This window comes from Triticum urartu, chromosome 2 (assembly GCF_003073215.2).
Source record: "Triticum urartu cultivar G1812 chromosome 2, Tu2.1, whole genome shotgun sequence".
Taxonomy (NCBI): Eukaryota; Viridiplantae; Streptophyta; class Magnoliopsida; order Poales; family Poaceae; genus Triticum; species Triticum urartu.
In genome coordinates, this window is record NC_053023.1 from 234,374,538 (window position 1) to 234,391,164 (window position 16,627).

Sequence of the window (16,627 nt, forward strand, 5' to 3'; positions counted from 1 at the left end):
ACCCACTTAGTAGCCACTGTCGACGACTGATGTCTACTACACAACCTTATTCTTGTAGACGTTGTTGGGCCTCCAAGTGCAGAGGTTTGTAGGACAGTAGCAAATTTCCCTCAAGTGGATGATATAAGGTTTATCAATCCCTAGGAGGCGTAGGATGAAGATGGTCTCTCTCAAGCAACCCTGCAACCAAATAACAAAGAGTCTCTTGTGTCCCCAACACACCCAATACAATGGTAAATTGTATAGGTGCACTAGTTCGGCGAAGAGATGGTGAAACAAGTGCAATATGGATGGTAGATAAAGGTTTTTTTAATCTGAAATAATAAAAACAGCAAGGTAACAAATGATAAAAGTGAGCGTAAACGGTATTGCAATGCGTTGAAATAAGGCCTAGGGTTCATACTTTCGCTAGTGCAAGTCCTCTCAACAATACTAACATAATTGGATCACATAACTAGCCCTCAACATGTAACAAAGAGTCACTCCAAAGTCACTAATAGCGGAGAACGAACGAAGAGATTATGGTAGGGTACGAAACCACCTCAAAGTTATTCTTTCCAATCAATCCGTTGGGCTATTCCTATAAGTGTCACAAACAACCCTAGAGTTCATACTAGAATAACACCTTAAGACACAAATCAACCAAAACCCTAATGTCACCTAGATACTCCAATGTCACCTCAAGTATCCGTGGGTATGATTATACGATATGCGTCACACAATCTCAGATTCATCTATTCAACCAACACATAGAACCTCAAAGAGTGCCCCAAAGTCTCTACCGGAGAATCACGACGAAAACATGTGCCAACCCCTATTCATAGGTTCATGGGCAGAACCCGCAACTTGATCACCAAAACATACATCAAGTGAATCACGTGATATCCCATTGTCACCACATATATCCACGGCAAGACATACATCAAGTGTTCTCAAATCTTTAAAGACTCAATCCGATAAGATAACTTCAAAGGGGAAACTCAATTCATTACAAGAGAGTAGAGGGGGAAGAAACATCATAGGATCCAAATATAATAGCAAAGCTCGCGATACATCAAGATCGTATCATCTCAAGAACACGAGAGAGAGAGAGATCAAACACATAGCTACTGGTACATACCCTCAGCCCCGAGGGAGAACTACTCCCTCCTCGTCATGGAGATTACCGAGATGATGAAGATAGCCACCGGAGAAGGATTGCCCCCTCCGACAGGGTGCCGGAATGGGTCTAGATTGGTTTTCGGTGGCTACGAAGGCTTCTGGCGGCGGAACTCTCGATCTATTGTGTCCACGGATGTTTTTAGGGTATATGGAGATATATAGGCGGAAGAAGTACGTCAGGGGGGCCACGAGGGGCTCACGAGGGTGGAGGGCGCGCCCAGGGGGGGTGGGCGCGCCCCCTGCCTCGTGACCTCCTCGCAGATCCCCCGACGTGCACTCCAAGTATTTTGGGCTTATTTCCTTCCAAAAATGAGTTCCGTGAAGTTTCAGGTCAACTGGACTCCATTTGGTTTTCCTTTTCTTCGAAACCCTAAAACAGGGTAAAAACAGAAACTGGCACTGGGCTCTGGGTTAATAGGTTAGTCCCAAAAATGATATAAAAATGTATAATAAAGCCCATAAACATTCAAAACTTTAAATAATATAGCATGGAGCAATCAAAAATTATAGATACGTTGGAGACGTATCAGCATCCCCAAGCTTAATTCCTGCTCGTCCTCGAGTAGGTAAATGATAAAAACAGAATTTTTGATGCGGAGTGCTACTTGGCATAATTTCAATGTAATTCTTCTTAATTGTGGCATGAATATTAAGATCCATAAGATTCAAGACAAAAGTTCATATTGACATAAAAATGATAATACTTCAAGCATACTAACTAAACAATTATGTCTTCTCAAAATAACATGGCCAAAGAAAGTTCATCCCTACAAAATCATATAGTTTAGTCATGCTCCATTTTCGTCACACAAGAATGCTCTCATCATGCACAACCCCGATGACAAGCCAAGCAATTGTTTCATACTTTAGTAATCTCAAACCTATAAACTTTCACGCAATACATGAGCGCGAGCCATGGACATAGCACTATGGGTGGAATAGAATATAATGAGGGGGTTATGTGGAGAAGACAAAAAAGGAGAAAGTCTCACATCAACGAGGCTAATCAATGGGCTATGGAGATGCCCACCGATTGATGTTAATGCAAGGGGTAGGGATTGCCATGCAACGGATGCACTAGAGCTATAAATGTATGAAAGCTCAACAAAAGAAACTAAGTGGGTGTGCATCCAACTTGCTTGCTCACGAAGACCTAGGGAACTTGAGGAGGCCCATTGTTGGAATATACAAGCCAAGTTCTACAATGAAAAATTCCCACTAGTATATGAAAGTGACAAAACAAGAGACTCTCTATCATAAAGATCATGGTGCTACTTTGAAGCACAAGTGTGGAAAAAAGGAGAGTAGCATTGTCCCTTTTTATTTTTTTTATTTTTTATTTGGCCTTTATTTTTTTATTTGGCCTTTCCTTTTTTATTTGGCCTTTTTTTGGCCTTTCTTTTTTTGGCCTTCCTTTTTTTCCTTTTTTTTGGACAATGCTCTATTAATGATGATCATCACACTTCTATTTATTTACAACTCAAGAATTACAACTCGATACTTAGAACGAGATATGACTCTATATGAATGCCTCCGGCGGTGTACCGGGTTATGCAATGAACCAAGAGTGACATGTATGAAAAATTACGAACGGTGGCTTTGCCACAAATACGATGTCAACTACATGATCATGCAAAGCAATATGACAATGATGAACGTGTCATGATAAATGGAATGGTGGAAAGTTCATGGTAATATATCTCGGAATGGCTATGGAAATGCCATAATAGGTAGGTATGGTGGTTGTTTTGAGGAAGATATAAGGAGGTTTACGTGTGAAAGAGCGTATCATATCACGGGGTTTGGATGTACCGGCGAAGTTTGCTCCAACTCTCAATGTGAGAAAAGGGCAGTGCATGGTACTGAAGAGGCTAGCAATGATGGAAGGGTGAGAGTGCGTATAATCCATGGACTCAACATTAGTCATAAAGAACTCACATACTTATTGCAAAAATCTACAAGTCATCAAAAACCAAGCACTACGCGCATGCTCCTAGGGGGATATATTGGTAGGAAAAGACCATCGCTCGTCCGCGACTGCCACTCATAAGGAAGACAATCAAATAACACCTCATGTTTCAAATTTGTTACACAACGGTCACCATGCGTGCATGCTACGGGACTTGCAAACTTAAACACAAGTATTTCTCAAATTCACAACTACTCAACTAGTACAACTTTGATATTACTACCTCCATATCTCAAAACAATCATCAAGCATCAAACTTCTCTTAGTATTCAACACACTCATAAGAAAGTTTTTACTATTCTTGGATACCTAGCATATTAGGATTATTTAAGAAAAATACCATGCTATTTAAGACTCTCAAAATAATATAAGTGAAGCATGAGAGTTCATCTATTTATATAAAATAAAACCACCACCGTGCTCTAAAAAGATATAAGTGAAGTACTAGAGCAACAACAAACTATTCCGAAAGATATAAGTGAAGATCAATGAGTACTCGAATAATTATGCAACTATGTGAAGACTCTCTAACATTTAATAATTTCAGATATTGCTATTTTATTCAAACAGCAAGCAAAACTAAATAAAATGACATTCTAAGAATGGAAAACATCATGTGAAGAAGCAAAAACTTAGGATCAACCGAAACTAACCGATAGTTGTTGAAGAAGAAAGGTGGGATGCCAACCGGGGAATCCCCAAGCTTAGATGCTGGAGACTTCTTGAAATATTATCTTGGGATGCCTTGGGAATCCCCAAGCTTTAGCTTTTTTGTCTCCTTAATTCCTCTCATATCACGGTCTCCCTAAATCGCAAAAGCTTCATCCACACAAAACTCAACAAGGACTCGTGGGATAGGTTAGTATAAACCATTGCCAAAACCTTATCATACTCTACTTTAGAAAATCACTAAAATTATTATTAAACATTTCATACTAAATTACTCTGCATATTTAATAGTCCTATCCTCAAATAGAATCATTAAAGAAGCAACCATATGCAAACATAACAGCAATCTGCCTAAACAGGATAGTCTGTAAAGAATGCTGCAGCATCCATACTTCCCTAGCTCCAAAAATTCTGAAATAAAATTCCCACTGTAGTAAATTTATCATAGCTTAATATTCAAAAGGTTTCAACATTTTATCACATTCTGAATTTTCGAGGGAATTATTGCAACAGCGGTAAACATTCTGTTTTCAAACAGCAACATGTGTACTTGTAACATATGCATAGTAAAGACTATCAATGCCACTTTTATTGGAATAAAAGATGAAAAACATTGTTCTAGATAACAGCAAGCAAATTCTATCAAAATCAATTGACGCTCCAAGCAAAACACATATCATGTGGTGAATAAAAATATAGCTCCAAGTAAAGTTACCGATGAACGAAGACGAAAGAGGGGATGCCTTCCGGGGCATCCCCAAGCTTAGGATCTTGGCTATCCTTTAATATTACCTTGGGGTGCCTTGGGCATCCCCAAGCTTAGGCTCTTGCAACTCCTTATTCCATAGTCCATCGAATCCTTACCCAAAACTTGAAAACTTCACAACACAAAACTTAACAGAAAACTCGTAAGCTCCGTTAGTATAAGAAAACAAATCACCACTTCAAGATACTGTAATGAAATCATTATTTATTTATATTGGTGTTAAACCTACTGTATTCCAACTTCACTATGGTTTATAAACTCTTTTACTAGCCATAGATTCATCAAAATAAGTAAACAACACATGAAAAACAGAATCTGTCAAAAACAGAACAGTCTGTAGTAATCTGGATCAAACGTATACTTCTGGAACTCATAAAATTCTCAAATAAATTGCTGGACCTGAGGAATTTATCTATTAATCATCTTCAAAAATAATTAACTAAATAGAACTCTCCAAATAAAAATGGCAGCAATTCTCGTGAGCGCTAAAGTTTCTGTTTTTTACAGCAAGATCAACAAGACTTTCCCCAAGTCTTCCCAACGGTTCTACTTGGCACAAACACTAATTAAAAGCATAAAACTACATCTAAACAGAGGCTAGATGACTTATTTATTACTAAACAGGCACAAAAAGCAATGAATAAAAACAAAATTGGGTTGCCTCCCAACAAGCGCTATCGTTTAACGCCCCTAGCTAGGCATGATGATTTCAACGATGCTCACATAAAAGATAAGAACTGTAACATAAAGAGAGCATCATGAAGAATATGACTACCACATTTAAGTCTAACATGCTTCCTATGCATAGGGATTTTGTGAGCAAACAACTTGTGGGAACAAGAATCAATTTGCATAGGAAGGTAAAACAAGCATAACTTCAAAACTTTAAGCACATAGAGAGGAAACTTGATATTATTGCAATTCCTACAAGCATATGTTCCACCCTCATAATAATTTTCAGTGGCATCATGAACGAATTCAAAAATATAACCAGCACATAAAGCATTCTTTTTATGATCTACAAGCATAGAAAATATACTACTCTTCACATAAGCAAAATTCTTCTCATGAATAATAGTGGGAGCAAACTCAACAGAATAATTATCATGTGAGGCATAATCCAATTGAAAACTAAAATCATGATGAGAACTTTCATGGTTATCATTATTTTTAATAGCATACAAGTCATCACAATAATCATCATAGATAGGAGGCATGCTTTCATCATAATAAATTTGCTCATCAAAACTTGGGGGACAAAAAATATCATCTTCATCAAACATAGCTTCCCCAAGCTTGTGGCTTTGCATATCATTAGCATCATGGATATTCAAGGAATTCATACTAACAACATTGCAATCATGCTCATCATTCAAATATTTAGTGCCAAACATTTTATAGATTTCTTCTTCTAGCACTTGAGCACAATTATCCTTTCCATCATACTCATGAAAGATATTAAAAAGGTGAAGCGTATGAGACAAACTCAATTCCATTTTTTTATAGTTTTCTTTTATAAACTAAACTAGTGATAAAAACAAGAAACTAAAAGACTCGATTGCAAGATCTAAAGATATACCTTCAAGCGCTAACCTCCCGGCAACGGCGCCAAAAAAGAGCTTGATGTCTACTACACAACCTTCTTCTTGTAGACGTTGTTGGGCCTCCAAGTGCAGAGGTTTGTAGGACAGTAGCAAATTTCCCTCAAGTGGATGACCTAAGGTTTATCAATCCGTAGGAGGCGTAGGATGAAGATGGTCTCTCTCAAGCAACCCTGCAACCAAATAACAAAGAGTCTCTTGTGTCCCCAACACACCCAATACAATGGTAAATTGTATAGGTGCACTAGTTCGGCGAAGAGATGGTGATACAAGTGCAATATGGATAGTAGATAATAGTTTTTGTAATCTGAAAATATAAAAACAGCAAGGGAACTAATGATAAAAGTGAGCGTAAACGGTATTGCAATGTGTTGAAATAAGCCTAGGGTTCATACTTTCGCTAGTGTAAGTTCCCTCAACAATACTAACATAATTGGATCACATAACTATCCCTCAACATGCAACAAAGAGTCACTCCAAAGTCACTAATAGCGGAGAACGAACGAAGAGATTATGGTAGGGTACGAAACCACCTCAAAGTTATTCTTTCCAGTCAAACCGTTGGTCTATTCCTATAAGTGTCACAAACAGCCCTAGAGTTCGTACTAGAATACACCTTAAGACACAAATCAACCAAAACCCTAATGTCACCTAGATACTCCAATGTCACCTCAAGTATCCGTGGGTATGATTATACGATATGCGTCACACAATCTCAGATTCATCTATTCAACCAACACAAAGGACCTCAAAGAGTGCCCCAAAGTTCTACCGGAGAATCACGACGAAAACGTGTGCCAACCCCTATGCATAGGTTCATGGGCGGAACCCGCAAGTTGATCACCAAAACATACATCAAGTGAATCACGTGGTATCCCATTGTCACCACAGATACGCACGGCAAGACATACATCAAGTGTTCTCAAATCTTTAAAGACTCAATCCGATAAGATAACTTCAAAGGGGAAACTCAATTCATTACAAGAGAGTAGAGGGGGGAAGAAACATCATAGGATCCAATATAATAGCAAAGCTCGCGATACATCAAGATCGTATCACCTCAAGAACACGAGAGAGAGAGAGATCAAACACATAGCTACTGGTACATACCCTCAGCCCCGAGGGAGAAGTAACATCCCAAATTTTAAATTTCGAATGTTATACATTAGATCATCATGCATATCATATTTTATTTTGCTTTTGGTTTTGATCCTAGAAAATCCTAAGCGACTCAAGGACCCACGGAGAGAGTTGGGGATTTGGTTATTTACATATTTGAGTTTTCTCAAATTTTGTAAACAGGATCATTTGATTTGATTTATTTTATCATCAATTATTTCTATTACAAAAATATGAGAGAGGGAATAAAATGACTTTCCCAAAATATAGAAATATTGAGGATTTAATAAAAAAATCAAATAAGATTTATTTCGGAGTTTTTCGGTATTTTTATTTGAATTTGGGAAAAATGCGCGTTTTTCAAAATTGCATTTAGGGCCCAAATAAATGTTCACTTTATCGGGCTTGATTTTAGAAACCCGGGAAAATTTATTTCGTGATTTTTAGAGTCCCTTTAGTATTTCTTTTTATTTTTCTTCCGAGCGTAATTATTAAAAAAATGCGGAACCGACTATGGGCCGTACTCGGCCAGGACTCCCCTGGCCGGGGCCTTTATAAGGCGTCGCCCCGGGGACCGAGAGCCCAGCCGCCCCAGCCCCCAAACCCTAGCAGCCGCCCCAGCCCCGCCGCCGCCGCCCCGCCGCCGATCCGCCGGAGCCGCGCATCGCCCGAGGTTCGCCGCACCTCGAAATCCGTGCCGTTTAAAAAAAAATTCATTCGTCGTTTTTCTTTTTCGTCGGATTTTCCGCGATTATTTTCTGATCGCGATTTCTGATCCGATTTTCGTTTTAGTTAACTTTTCGCTCGTTTATCGAATCAGGCGATTCAAGCGCCTGGAGTTTCGTCTCGAAACCCTCTTTCTGAATAATCAACTTAAACAAGTTTTTGCTACTGTAAAATTTGACTTAGATCCAGATTACTAGAACGAAGTTGTTTTCTTTCGCCGTTTGATTTCTTTTGCTTCGTTCGATTTGATTCTTTTGCAACCGGGTTCTTAAGTTGAACTTTGGTTAGATCTTCTATTTGAGTTTTACCTGTGCATTAGATGAGTACTTATTGTATGTTTGTTGTTTGTCTGCCGATAGAATACCCGGAGTGCGCCGCCTGTTACTTTGAATCTCTAGGTTTCGCGGATCATCAGCAAGGCAAGTAACACTTTGATCATACCTTTTTCTACAACCCAGTTTTATGCATTAGATCAATCCTCACACATTGCATGATTAGGATCTAATTAAATTGTGGGATGGGAAGTAGATGAGGTAGTACCTTACCAGTTTATTTTCAAACCTTTGGGAGTTACTTCTACGTTTGATTATTATGCCATGCTATGCTAGTAGACGTGGATTGGGTGAGTGAAATCCATGACAGATGTGAGATTGTTAATTAATGGTTTATCTAAGGTGGCAACTTAAACACACATCTGGGTGGATTGAGGCACCTGGGTATTCCAGGACTTGCCTGTTTTCTTTTGGACCGCCACCCAGGCTCAAAGGGATCATAAGACTATTCATACTAGAAACTTCCGTGTGCAACCACAAGCTATTATGGGCTCTAGCATAGTTGACTAAGTTGTGTGAACTCTTACAGTGGTAGACTAGCAGATGTAGGGGATGTAGGTGGTACGGTCTACCCGATCGTAAGGTGCTAGCGCTTCTGAAAGACTATGTCTCGGTCATCCATCTTCTCAAACACCATGTAGTGTGAGAAACCAAACGGAGGCGATCAAGTCTTGTGGGGAAAAGTGCGCAAACCTCTGCAGAGTGTAACAAACTAATCATGATTAGCCGTGTCCCCGGTGATGGACATCTTGAGTATCTAGTACCTGGATTTTCATGTGAATCTCAACATGTTACTCTAAATTAATTTTGTTGGGTTATGTTTAATGATGATGCTTAATTGGGATTGAGAATGCTGTCAACCATTCTCAATGTTTAACAACTACCATGATAGTTAAATAAATTTATTCCTTTGAAGTAGGGAAAATTGGCTTTACCGCAAAAACTGTAACCATAGAGCTTTCCACCAGCCAAATATGCATATAGTATAGCTGTTGCATTCCTTTACTCTCTATGTGTTACCTTGCCAGCATATTCCATGTGCTGACCCGTTTTCGGGCTGCAACGTTAATGTTGCAGACTTTTCAGACGATGAATAAGGAGTTTTTAGATCGTGGTTCTATACTCAGTGATGCCGTTGGAGTTGATGGACTCACTTATCTTCCAAGCCTTCCGATGTTATCGTTATTAGATGGCCTTAAGCCATATTTATTGTAATAAGTTCTCTTTTGAGACACTCGATGTAATAAGTGTGTGATTGCTACTCTGTTATAAATCCTTCGAGTACTGTGTGGTGTCAGCATTACTGATCCAGGGATGACACCGGAGCACAGAGATCAGACTGTTTGAGGTCTGGTCGCTATAGAGATGGTATCAGAGCACACGCTGACTGTAGGACACGACCACTAAGCTAAAGACCTAGATCACTAGTCACTCTCTTCTCCTCTGACCTCTCATCTTTTCTACTCTTTAGGATGGCGATGCAAGGAACAAGTTCACCCAACCAGATGAAGATACACCCTTTGGACGCCACTTGAAGGAAGTCACTAGATACCTGAACATAGGAATACCAAGCTTCACAGGAACCTACAACGCCACTTTACCTGAAGAAGAGCGCTGGATGATTCAAGTTCAAGTTCCAGGAAGGACGTTCATGCCAGTCACTGAGCCCATAGAGTTTTCTTTTGATGCACCAACTTGGAGTCTAGGAAAGAGTATGGCAGCTCACATCGCCATGGGACGCATTGGCGAAGTCTACCGCAAGGATCTCAAGGATACTATCTACCAGATTTGCGGGCGCCGAGATGAACACTGGGAGATGATCAGCACCAGGAAAGATAGATCAATTGCAGCTTTTATTCAGGAGTTAAATCAGCACATTCGACGACAGGAGAATCAGATGTGCGCCGACATGATAGATCTGAAGAAGGCTAAGACTAGAATCAAGGAACTAGAGGAAGAACTCAAGGCTACACGCAAAGATTATGAATAAGAAATTGAAGTATTGGTGGAGAAGAATGACGATCTGATCAAGAAGATTGGCATATTTTTGGGAGGCCCGACACCAGTAGATGAAGACAAAGAACCCAAGGAGATTAGCCCGGAAGACTACATCATCATCGATGGCACTGACTCGGAAGCAGATAATAGCAATGATGACTATGTTGATGAAGCAGGAGCAGATATCATGGAGTCTACAACCGTAGAATATTTCTAGTAGACCAGCTCATCAGTAGTAGTAGTCCACCATGTAAATATAGTAGTCCGAGCACTCTTGCGATAGCTAGATCGATTGAATGCCTTTGTTTGATTGAATGAAGTGAATTGTTTGCTTTTGCCTCATGTGCATATGGGTAGTGTTTTCTCTTTAGACCCCCTCTATTCTTATATCTCATCTTTTCTAAACCCTCAGATGCCTCCGAGACGTGACCCCGGATTTGCCTTTCCGCCGGAGCTCACCCAGTTGATCCAGCAGCAGAACACCTTGATGCAGTTGCTAGTTCAGAATCAGAATCAGGGGAACAACAACAACAACCCACCACCACCACCACCACCTGTTGACCACTTAGCCCGTTTTCTTAGGCTAAATCCGCTGGTGTTTTCCAGTAGCACCGAGCTGATAGTAGTAGATGATTGGCTCCGCAAGACAGCTAGGGAGTTGACCACAGCAGGATGCACAGATGCGGAGAAGGTGAAGTTTGCCGCACATCGGTTAGAAGGACCCGCAGCATCCTGGTGGGAGAATTTCACAGCCACCTTCCCAGTCGACACTATCACATGGGACCAGTTTCAGCAGGCTTTCCGTACTGCCCATGTTTCAGCAGGAGCAATGGCCATGAAGAAGCGTGAGTTTCGTAACTTGCACCAAGGAGGACGGACAGTTGGCCAGTATGTGGAGGAGTTTAGTAAGCTAGCACGTTATGCCCCAGATGACGTTGCTACGGATGCAGCTAAGCAGGAGAAATTCCTGGAAGGACTGAATGATGAGTTGAGTATGCAGTTGATGGTAGCCACCTTCAACAACTACCAGGAGTTGGTAGATCGTGCTCTTATGATTGAAGGGAAGCAGCAGCAAATTGAGAACCGCAAGAGGAAGTATGGACAAGGAAAGTATAATTCAGGAACTCAGCAGAAGCCACATTTTACCCCTAGACCGGGAGGACATTTTCAGCATACCCATGGAGTAGGTAGCTCGCACAATCACAATGGCACCAAGAATGGTAATGGGAATGGAGGAAGCAATGGCCAGAACCGCAGCACCCCATCAACCCCAGCCAAGAGAGATCTGAGTCAAGTTACCTGTTTCAAGTGTTCCAAGACCGGACATTATGCCAATGAATGTCCTGAAGGCCAAAACGGCAATGGAAGCTCTGGAAAGAAGCCGAACCCTTTCAACAGGGGACAGGTGAACCACGTTAATGTGGAGGAGGTTGAAACTCAGCCCGATGCAGTAATAGGTAAGTTTTTGGTTAAGTCATTTACTGCACTTGTTCTTTTTGATACTGGTGCATCGCATTCATACATCTCAAGGGGATTTGTGGATAAGTATAACCTACCAACCCAAGCCCTTAGGTCCCCCATGTTAGTAACCTCGCCAGGAGCAGAGTATGTGGCTAGTCTATGGTGTGATCGGTTACCATTAAGGATTGGTAACTATGTTTTTCCCTCAGACCTAGTAGTATTGGAATCTCAAGGATTGGATGTGATATTAGGCATGGATTGGTTATCAAAGTATGAAGGGAATATTGAGTGTGCTAGTAAGACAATTTTGCTCACAACGCCAGAAGGAAGAAGGATCAAGTATGTATCCTGACATGCGCCAAACAGGACACAAGTAAATTCCTTTTCAGGAGTTGTGCAGGAGGAAGTACCAGTGGTAAAGGATTTTCCTGATGTATTTCCCGAAGAGTTGCCAGGCATGCCACCGGATAGAGACATTGAGTTTTTGATTGAGCTTCTGCCAGGCACTGGGCCAATATCAAAGAGACCATATAGGATGCCAGCAAAAGATTTGGTGGAAATTAAGAAGCAGATTAAGGAGTTACTGGATAAAGGTTACATTCGCCCAAGTTCTTCGCCTTGGGGATCACCAGTACTTCTAGTGGAGAAGAAGGATGGATCGTTAAGGATGGTTGTTGATTATCGAGGATTGAATGAAGTAACGATCAAGAACAAGTACCCACTACCAATGATCAACGATCTTTCTGATCGATTGCAAGGAGCTAAAGTATTTTCCAAGATCGATTTGCGATCAGGATACCACCAGTTGAAGATTCGAGAACAGGATATTCCGAAGACAGCTTTTACCACCAGGTATGGGCTGTATGAGTATACCGTTATGTCATTTGGTCTGACTAACGCACCTGCCTATTTTATGAACATGATGAACAAAGTGTTTATGGAGTTTTTGGATAAGTTCGTCGTAGTGTTCATTGATGATATCCTGGTATATTCGAAGAATGAAGAGGAGCATAAGGAGCATTTGCGTTTGGTACTTGGAAAGCTCAGAGAACACCAATTATATGCCAAATTCAGCAAATGTGAGTTTTGGTTGAAGGAAGTAGGATTCCTCGGACACGTTATATCCGGAGAAGGTATAGCAGTAGATCCCGCTAAAGTTGAAACCGTGACCAAGTGGGAAGCCCCAACTACCATTGGAGAGATCCGGAGTTTTCTTGGACTCGCAGGATACTACCGGAGATTTATTAAGAACTTCTCAAAGATTGCGAAGCCTATGACGGGGTTGCTGAAGAAGGATACTAAGTTCAAATGGACTGAGGAGTGTGAGGCTAGTTTCCAGGAGTTGAAGAAACGCTTGGTTACCTCACCAGTGTTGATTTTTCCAGATCAAACCAAGGATTATGAGGTGTATTGCGACGCTTCACGTCGAGGACTTGGAGCAGTGCTTATGCAGGATGGAAGAGTTGTTTCGTATGCTTCACGACAACTGAAGCCTCACTAATTGAATTATGCCACGCATGATTTGGAGTTAGCAGCCGTAGCGCATGCCTTGAAGACATGGAGACATTTCCTCATCGAAAATCATTGTGAGGTGTACACGGATCACAAGAGTTTGAAGTACATTTTCACGCAGAAGGAGTTGAACCTCAGACAAAGGAGATGGTTGGAGCTCATCAAGGATTATGATATGAGATTGCATTATCATCTCGGGAAGGCTAATGTAGTAGCTGATGCATTAAGCCGCAAGAGCCATGTCAATACGTTAATGACGGGAGAAATACCCAAGGAGTTAGCAGAAAATCTTTGTGAACTATGTGTGGAAATAGTTCCGAGAGGCTATGTAGCAGCACTAGAGATTCAGTCAACTTTGATGGATAGAATCAGAGAAGCTCAGAAAATTGACAAAGAGATTGCCGCTATAAAGGAGAAACTGAGCAAAGGAAAAGCTAAAGGATTTCGCGAGGATGAGCACGATACCCTATGGTTTGAAGACCGTGTTTATGTACCCAATGACCCGGAGATCAGAAAGTTGATTCTGCAAGAGGCACATGATTCACCGTATTCGATTCACCCAGGAAATACCAAGATGTATTTGGATTTGAAGGATATTTTCTGGTGGACCGTTATGAAGAAGGATATTGCAGAGTATGTAGCAGTTTGTGACGTATGTCAGAGAGTAAAGGCAGAGCATCAGAAGCCAGCAGGATTGTTGCAACCATTGCCGATACCCGAATGGAAGTGGGATAAGCTAGGCATGGATTTTATCACGGGATTACCAAGGACTCGTTCAGGCTATGACTCGATTTGGGTTGTAGTTGATCGATTGACGAAGGTAGCTCATTTCATCCCAGTAAAGACCACTTACACCAGTGCTAAGTTGGCGAAGATATACATGACCAGGATCGTATGTCTGCATGGAGTTCCGAGGAGTATCATATCAGATAGAGGAACCCAGTTTACCTCAAAGTTCTGGAAGCAGTTGCATGAGACTTTGGGTACTAGGCTAGAATTTAGTACAGCTTTTCATCCGCAGACAGCTGGATAGACCGAGAGAGTCAATCAGATTTTGGAGGATATGCTGAGAGCTTATGCGCTAGATTATGGATCTAGTTGGGACGATAATTTGCCATATGCAGAGTTCTCTTACAATAATAGCTATCAGACCAGTTTGAAGATGGCCCCTTTCGAAGCTCTGTATGGAAGGAGGTGCAGGACACCGTTGTCATGGGACGAAGTTGGAGACCGCCAGTTGTTTGGACCAGATCTGATTAAAGAGTCTGAACAGAAGGTGAAGTTGATTCGCGATAGGCTCAAGGTAGCCCAGTCCAGGCAGAAGAGCTATGCAGATTCTAAACGCAAAGAGACAGTTTACGAAGTCGGAGACAGAGCTTATCTTCGAGTATCCCCACTTCGAGGGATTAAGCGCTTTGGAGTTAAGGGGAAGTTAGCGCCACGATTTGTAGGGCCATATCGAGTTTTGGAGCGTATGGGAGAAGTGGCCTACAAGTTGGACTTGCCAGGAGGATTGACAGGAGTTCATGATGTGTTCCACGTTTCTCAGTTGAAGAAGTGTCACGCCGAGATGGCTGGCATACCTTTGAGAGACACAGTGCCATTAGAAGCAATTCAGTTGGATAACGATTTGACCTATGAGGAGAAACCAGTCAAGATTCTCGAGTTTGCCAGCCGAGTCACTCGCAGCAAGGTTATCAAGTTTTGCAAAGTTCAGTGGAGCCACTAGACGGAGGATGAAGCCACCTGGGAGCGAGAGGAAGATTTTCTCAAGGACCACCCTCACCTATTTTCTAGCCAACCCGAATCTCGAGGGCGAGATTCATCTTAAGGGGGGTAGGTTTGCAACATCCCAAATTTTCAATTTGGAATGTTATACATTAGATCATCATGCATATCATATTTTATTTTGCTTTTGGTTTTGATCCTAGAAAATCCTAAGCAACTCAAGGACCCACGGAGAGAGTTGGGGATTTCGTTATTTACATATTTGAGTTTTCTCAAATTTTGTAAACAGGATCATTTGATTTTATTTATTTTATCATCAATTATTTCTATTACAAAAATATGAGAGAGGGAATAAAATGACCTTCCCAAAATATAGAAATATTGAGGATTTAATAAAAAATCAAATAAGATTTATTTCTGAGTTTTTCGGTATTTTTATTTGAATTTAGGAAAAATGCGCGTTTTTCAAAATTGCATTTAGGGCCCAAATAAATGTTCACTTTATCAGGCTTGATTTTAGAAACCCGGGAAAATTTATTTCAGGATTTTTGGAGTCCGTTTAGTATTTATTTTTATTTTTTTCCAAGCGTAATTATTAAAAAAAAAGAGTGGAACCGACTATGGGCCGTACTCGGCCAGGACTCCCCTGGCCGGGGCCTTTATAAGCCGGGGCAAGCCAGCCCGAAGGCCAGCCGCCCCGAAACCCTAGGCCCAGCCGCCGCCGCCAGCCGCCGCCGCCGCCGCCACCAGCCGCCGATCCGCCGGAGCCGCGCATCGCCCGAGGTTCGCCGCCCTCGAAATCCGTGCCGTTTTTTTAGGAAAAAAAGGAAAAAAAATTTCCGTTTGTCGTTTTTTTTCGTCGGATTTTTCCGCGATTATTTTCTGATCACGATTTCTGATCTGATTTTCGTTTTAGTATAACTTTTCGCTCGTTTATCGGAATCAGGCGATTCAAGCGCCTGGAGTTTCGTCTCGAAACCCTCTTTCCGAATAATCAACTTAAACAAGTTTTTTCTACTGTAAAATTTGACTTAGATCCAGATTACTAGAACGAAGTTGTTTTCTTTCGCCGTTTGATTTCTTTTGCTTCGTTCGATTTGATTCTTTTTGCAAACCAGGGTTCTTAAGTTGAACTTTCTGGTTAGATCTTCTATTTGAGTTTTACCTGTGCATTAGATCAGTACTTATTGTATGTTTGTTTGTTTGTCTGCGATAGAATACCCGGAGTGCGCCGCCTGTTACTTTGAATCTCTAGGTTTCACGGATTATCAGCAAGGCAAGTAACACTTTGATCATACCTTTTTCTACAACCCAGTTTTATTGCATTAGATCAATCCTCACACATTGCATGACTAGGATCTAATTAAATTGTGGGATGGGAAGTAGATGAGGTAGTACCTATTACCTGTTTATTATCAAACCTTTGGGAGTTATTTCTACATTTGCTCATTATGCCATGCTATGCTAGTAGACGTGGATTGGGTGAGTGATATCCATGCCAGATGTGAGATTGTTAATTAATGGTTTATCTAAGGTGGCAACCTAAACACACATCTGGGTGGATTGAGGCACCTGGGTATTCCAG